Source organism: Chrysochloris asiatica, unplaced genomic scaffold, assembly GCF_000296735.1.
Source record: "Chrysochloris asiatica unplaced genomic scaffold, ChrAsi1.0 scaffold00038, whole genome shotgun sequence".
NCBI classification, from domain to species: Eukaryota; Metazoa; Chordata; class Mammalia; order Afrosoricida; family Chrysochloridae; genus Chrysochloris; species Chrysochloris asiatica.
In genome coordinates, this window is record NW_006408556.1 from 5,270,848 (window position 1) to 5,278,269 (window position 7,422).

Consider the following 7,422-nt stretch of genomic DNA (forward strand, 5'->3'; position numbering starts at 1 on the left):
ACACATACGGTGTGACCGCCGTATTCTCAGCCATTCAAGAGACCAAGTTATTCTTTTGTTTTGAGTTCTCACAGTACACTAAGGCTTGACCTAGTGATCTGCTTCCAAAAATCACCCATTGAAAACCCTATGGAGTACAGTTTTGCCCTGACTCACATGGGGTTGCCAGAAATCAGTAGACTTGATGCACCTGACTTTGGAGTGTGGTTGTAGAGAAAATCAGCTAAATCTCCCTCCTTCCTTCCCAGCTCCTCACACTGCCTCCAGAAAGACACCTTCCATTTTTTCCAGTACAGAAAAGAAAATAAAATTAGCTGCCTTGTTCCCTTATTTCCCAGAGAGGGTCCTGATGTGGTACTGTAGGATAAACACTGGACTGCCAACCACAAGATTGTTGGTTCAAACCCAACAGCTGTTCCTCAGAAATCCTACATAGGGTTGCTATGAGTCAGAACTGACTTGGACAGCACTTAACTACAGCAACTTCTCAGAGAGGAGTCCCAGTGATGCAGAGCTAAGCTCTCAATGACTAACCAAAAGGTGGGCACAATTGAAGTTGCTTTAGAGTTTGAAATCGGAAGACTTTTTGACTGTGAACAACTCTAGCCAGGCAGAGTTTGATTCCATCTTGTGCCCAGGGCCCAGGTTTAAGTGTTCAGGTGTCGGTTTTCTTTAACACTTCGTGCACCTCTCTGAGGGCTAAACTGAGTATATATTTGAAAGTGGATTTAAGGCAACTCCTCCCCCCCCACCCCCACCCCCACTGGTCTTCCTTTTCCTTGGCACACTCTGCAATGGCTGCCTCAATGGTCACCTGGTTGTAATGTTGTTTGTTGGGTTTCAGGTCCAGAAGGGAAAAACCTTCTGAGTACAGAGGTGCCAAGTGATAAAAAAAAAAAAAAAAAGTAGTGACCAGCTGGATCCCGAAGTTTTACCTTGAGAGGCGTGGAGCCTTCGGTCTTTTTCTTCCCAAGGGAAAGGGCAGTTAAGGGTGGTTTGCAGAACTAGGAGAGTCAAAGGTGTTATCTGTCTCCTCCTAGAGAGCAAAGGGGTTTCCACATGCATAGTGGGAGAAGTGTCTAATGCTTCAAATCTGTTCTTGAGATGATCTCTGAATTCAGGTGGGATATATTCAAGGTCATATTTTGGCTCTAGTGGATTTGTTTTAATTTTCTTCCACTTCAGCCTGAAGTTGCATATGAGTAATTGATGGTCTGTTCCACAGTCTGCCCCTGGCCTTATTTTGGCTGATGATATGGAGCTATTCCATAGATGTAGTCTATGTGATTTCTGTGTATTCCATCTGAGAAGCTGGGTTCTTTCTATGAAGAAAAACATGACATCAGGATCGGAGGAAGACTCATTTACAACCTGCGATATGCAGATGATAAAAACCTTGCTTGCTGAAAGTGAAGAGGACTTAAAACATTTACTGATGAAGATTTAAGAGCACAGCCTTCGGTATGGATTACATCTCAATGTAAGGAAAACAAAAATCCTCACCACTGGACCAATAAACAACATTCTTATCAACGGAGAAAAGATTGAAATTGTCAAGGACTTCATTCTTCTTGGATCAACTATCAACACTCAAGGAAGCAGCAGTCAAGAAATCAAAGGACGTATTGCATTCGGAGTACTGGTGTGGCGCTGTGGGCTAATGCATCAGACTGCAAAGTCATTTGAACTTAAAGGTCGATGGTTCAAGCTCACCAGCTGCTCCTTGGAAACCCTATACTGGGTTGCTAGGGTCAGAATCGATTCGACGGCACTTAACAACAACATTGCATTGGGCAAATCTGCTGCACAAGCCCTTTTTAAAGTGTTGAAGATGTCAGCTTGAAGACTAAGGTGCGCCTGACCCAAGCCATGGTATTTTCAATAACCTCATGTGCATGTGTGAGTTGGATAGTGAATAAGAAAAACCATAAAAGAATTGACGAATTTGAGTTATGGTGTTGGAGGAGAATATTGAAAGGACCATGGGTTGCCAAAAGAACAAACAGATCCATGTTGGAAGAAGTACAGCCAGATTGCTCCTTGGAGGCCAGGATGGCCATACTTTGTCTCTCACACTTCATACATACTGTCAGGAAGGACCAGTCACTGGAGAAAAATATCATGTTTGGTAAAGTGGAAGGTCAGAGAAAAAGAGGAAGACCGCCAGCGAGATGGATTGGTACAGTGGCAGCAGCAATGGGTTCAAACCTAGCAATGATTGTGAGGTTGGTGCAGAACCGGACGGTGTTTTGTTGTGTTGTGCATAGGGTCGCTATGAGTCGGTACTGACACTATGACACCTAACAACAAGTGGGAGAAGGACTGTCGGCATCTCCCAGCATATGCATACCTAATATAGGAGAACAAGATAGCTCCTAGATAGCAGGAGCAGGGGGAGGGGACTGGAGAGATGGTTTTGAGGTCACCTTGGCATGGTCATTTTGGAGCATTCAGTTTGTGACCCTACAGATGAAACACCCCAAGAGCCTCAGAGACAGTCATATATTTCGTAAGTTTTCCTATCTGTAATAATTCCCTCCCTGCTTCATAGTCCCCACATGTGTATGTGACACATTGCTGTTGCCAGCGATGGTTGTGGGAGGAGATTCCTTTTTTCCCCTGTGCGCCCTATAAAGTCACCAAGTGAAGGTAGTAGAACTTTGGAAATTTATCAGGGCATCAAATTGGTGATTTCCCTCACCTGGGTATCTATGTTTGTTTTTACTCCTGTTTAAGGTTTAATATATTTATATATGTGAAGGTGGGGTCTCTTTCCCCCAGCAGAACAGAGTCCTTCCAGAGGTACCTCTGAAAAAAGGCCTGGTGATCTGCTTACAAAAAAACGAGTCATTGAAAACCCCATGAGGCACCGTTCTACACTGCACACAGGGGGTCACCATGAGTTGAATCTACTTGGCTGACAACTGGTTGGATTATTTATTTATTTATTTATTTCTCCTCAGAGAGCAAAAAGCCTTCAGCCTCAGCAAGTCTCAATAAGAAAGCCCAGGACTGTTCACTGGGCTCAGATGCATTTGTTTAACAAATCCTGAAATGCAAAATACAGAGCAAATGGGGAGAAGAAAGCTCTAAACTGAGTAAGAGCTTGAGGAAGATGTGTGCCAATTAGCTCCCTTTAGAAGGATCTGCCTGGAGAGATTTGAGATGAAAGAATCTCAAGAGTTAGTGCATTCTCTGCCTACTCAGGTGGATCCTGTGGACCAATCTAGACAAAGGAAGTGCCCGGAAGTTTCTGTGGTGAGGAATAGACCAGAGGTTCCTGGAGTCACCCAGCTAGTTGCAGTGTCTAGACCATTCCTCTAGGGGTCTCTCTTGCTGTTCACACGGAGCTCTGCCCTGAGGCCCTGAGGCTCACACCCACAGGTGAAGGTTTTCAAGCACTCCTCAGGAATGCATTTTCCTGATGTGCAAGGGAGAATCAAACTTCTTAACAATTACTGTTCTAACTCAAAAGCCCGGATTTAGAGTCCAGATGCCTTTACTGTCAATTATGTTGTAAGCATCAATAAATACTCCTGCATATTTTCCTTCACTTTGTTTATTCCCTTTTCCCATTTTGAGGTAATTAAGAGAATTGTTGTTGCATTAGTTTCAGGGTTGCCAGATAAATTACAGAAGGCCTTGAAAAACATGAATTTCAGATAAACAATAAGTATTTAGAGTATGTCCCCAATATTGCCATTATTTGTTGTTTATCTGAAATTCACACTTAATTGGGTCTCCTGTGTTTTTATTTGCTAAATCTGGCAGCCATAATTAGTTCCTTCTTGCTATTTGTTATACTTTTTTTTTTTTAATTCATGTTCTTCTCTCCCTCCCCCCACCTTACTTTTCTTTGGCCTTTTAACTGCCTTTCCTGTCACCCAAGTTTGTTACGCTATTTTTTTTTTTTTAAATAAGATTCATAGATCATGTTTTGCATGCTAGTCACTGTCTTTTGAAATTGAGAGGTCTTACTGCAATGGACTGCTAACCTTAAGGTCAGTGATTCAAACTCGCCAGCCGCTCCTTGGAATCCCTATATAAGGTTCTGTCTGGAGAGACCTACGATGAGACAGAACCAACACTGATAGATACTAAGGCCCAGGCTGGACACTGTCTTATTTTTCAAGCATATATCTCTGGACCTACAACCCGGCCAAGGGCCCCCTGGGTAGTGGAAAATGGTTACTGCAGTTGGCTGCTGAGAGATTGGAGGTTCAAGTTCACCTGGAGATAACTCGGAAGAAAATCCGACATTGAAAACACTATGGGGCAAAATTCCACTGTGATGCACACAGATCCTCCATGAGGCAGAGCTGAGTCAGTGAGTGCTCCCTGTAAGCCATCTGACTCCTCCAGCTCAACGTGTTGACCCTATGACCTCTGTCTCATCTTACCGGCTCAGCCTCCTGACTTCTCAGAGTGAGGAAATTAGGTTAATTATGTCATGATGCTACTTGTGTACCTTTTTGAAGCAATTTCAAAGCAGAATCTCCCATGCACAGCACTATTCTTGTAAAAACTCCCATAGCATGAGTTAAAGGAAGCCTTCCCTCAAGATAGGATGGCGGGGCCCAGCACCTGGGGCTACCAGAAGCTGGGAGAGACAAGAAAGGATCTCCCCCGAGAGCCTTCAGAGAGAACATGGCCCTGCTGATGCGCTGAATTTGAACTTTTAGTCTCCAGAACTGTGAGAAAATCAATGTCTGCTTTTAAAAGCCATTTTAAAAGCAGCACCCTAAGGACACCTGAAAAGCTTCCAGAATGGCCCCAGATAGGGACAAAGGTGTCCACCCCACGGCCTTGCAAGCACCATACTGTCACTGATGTCCTTTCTTGCCCCTCATCATGAATAATCCAAATCAGATCTTGGTTCAATTCAATTTCTTTATTTGCTTAAGAAACACAATACAAAAACGAGGCTCAGATGCCCGCATCAGGGACTCATACCAAATCTGCACACTGCGTAAAGAACATCATTCCAAAAAAGAAACTGTTCCCGACCTTCATTCCTAAACTTACTCCAGTCTCTCAGAGTTTGGACACTGCCTGAAATAATCCATAAATAGATCTTCTCTCCCCTACTTCCCAGAAGCAGCAATTAAAAGAAAATGACTTTCAGAATACACAGGGTTGAACTTCCCAAAACCTTGCTTTGGGTTGAAGGACACCCAAAGCCTCTCTGCCCTTGACTTCCCCTCTCACAAGACCCACCTGAAAAGGCTCATCACAGCAATGCAATTTTCACCCAGATGAGCAAAATCACGTTTGCCAACCAGGTTTTAACATCCGCTCCCCTATTGCCATGTGTTCCAGGAAATATCCAAGGGGGGTTGATGCCTCTCCACTACCCTACTAAGCCTGTGTGTAGATTTAGATACGAGGCAACATGCTGGTGTTGGCAGTGAATTGTCTCATTTGAGCCAAGCTGTCAAAAATGTTCATCTGTGGGAAGGCAGAGCTTCTCCCAACCTACACCTCACCTTTATGCAGATACAAACAGGACTGTCTTCCTCAACACATGTTACTGCTGTCAGATGAAAACTGCTGTCATAAATCTACAAACCTACAATATCTAAAAGACGCTATTGGGCAGTGCACACCCGGGCAACCGTCCATGGCAGTCCTGCTTGAGCCCCTCTCCCCTTGCCTGAAAATTACCCAAATTGCAGCTACAATAAGAAAAACAATATATGAGGGGGTTTTAAAGTTCGTGGGAAAATGTAATTAAAAGATAATGAATTTTTTTTTTAATAGAAACTAGTGGAACCCCTGAAACTCTGGTCCTTCATTACCCTGTAGTTCTGGAACTACTATGCTATGATCAAATTTCTACCCCTATACTTAAATTTCAGTCAAACAATAGATAGATCAATAAGGGGACTAGTAACACTAGTGAGGTATACACAGCTTAGAATAATCAACCATTTGAGATCAAAAGGGCAGCATTTACCCAAAGACAAAAGTTCAGGAGGGTTAAGAAAGAAAGAGGAATGGAAACAGGAAACAGGGAAGAGGTGGAATAAGTGATGTAATGTTGTTGGGATTATAATCAATGATATGAAACAAAGTGTGTTGTGAACTGTTAGAAATATCGGTTCTGTAAACTTTCTCCCAAATCACAATAAAAAAGTTTATTTTTTTAAAAAAAAAGAACAGAATTTTTCCACAAATTTTTTCAAGCCCTCTTACACATGAAACACTTTCACATCTAATTTCTCATTGGCTCCTAGTAAACTCCACCAGCTGGGAGGGATGTGTGGTTCCAGCTCCAATTCTCTGGTTGGCTTGTAGGACACAGAGTTGAAAGGATTCCAAGAGGCCACCTAATCCAAGGTTCCCGATCTGGAGCCTGTACAGTTCCTGCGAGGCATCTGTAAGTCCACGTGCTGGCCAACTGACCTCACAATGTGTTCCTCAGAGCTGCACGCCTGTCTAAATGTGTGTGGGTGTTCTGGTGAAAGATTCAAATTCATTTTTTAAACTGAGACCCATTTCTAACATCTGGAAAAATGTCAACAGGTCTTTCACATGATGAGGCCATATTTTTAACCCCTATGGATGGAGAAACTATATAATAACTGAAAAAGATGAAGGATTTAATATCTGTTTTAAATGAAAGATATAACCAGGGGAGTGCCCTCAAGACATAAGTCAGCAAAAAGATTGGTCTCAGAATAGAAGTGTCCTGATTCCTGGTCTAGTGTTCGTACCCAAGGTAGCTCCCATATTTCTCCTCTAGCTCCCAACTTAGAGATGCAACCTAAGTAAGATGCAACCACTGGTTTGCCCAATTCCAACTGAGGACCAAAGCCTCCCAGGAAACGCCTAGTAAATTTGTCTGGATCTCAATAGATCTCCCCTTAATTGATTCATTCATTTGGTGAGGACTTAAAAGCTTGGTGGGATATATGAAGGCAATCACTACTCTCTTTAGAGTGATTTCCACACAACAGAGCCCAAAGGGATCCGATGGATCTAGTTCAGCCTTGAGTCGAAAGTTTGGTGAGGGGAGGGGCCGTGTAGAAAGCCCTGCTGTCTCAGCAGGTGATGCCGTGACCCCCTAACTCCCAGTATCCTTTCCCCAAACGCAGTGTCTGCCTCTTGCTTCATGAAGGAATCTCCGTGCTTTCTCAGTCTCAATACATTCATAATGGCACGTGGCTGTCCTGTCTTGTCTTCAGTCAAGTCCATAAAGCACCAGATCAGGGCATCAGAAGGCATCTTCAGGGTCTCCTCCTGGCTAACTCCACCAATTGATTGGCTTGTTCAAGGGAATTGGGGTCCAGGGCACAACTTTCAATCTGGACTTTGGCCATCAGGACTTGTGATGTTCTAGGATAAAAAAACAAACAACAAAACATATACATTTTAACCATAGTTCAATTATTTGTGGGTCCCATGTAAGCTGGCTCCATA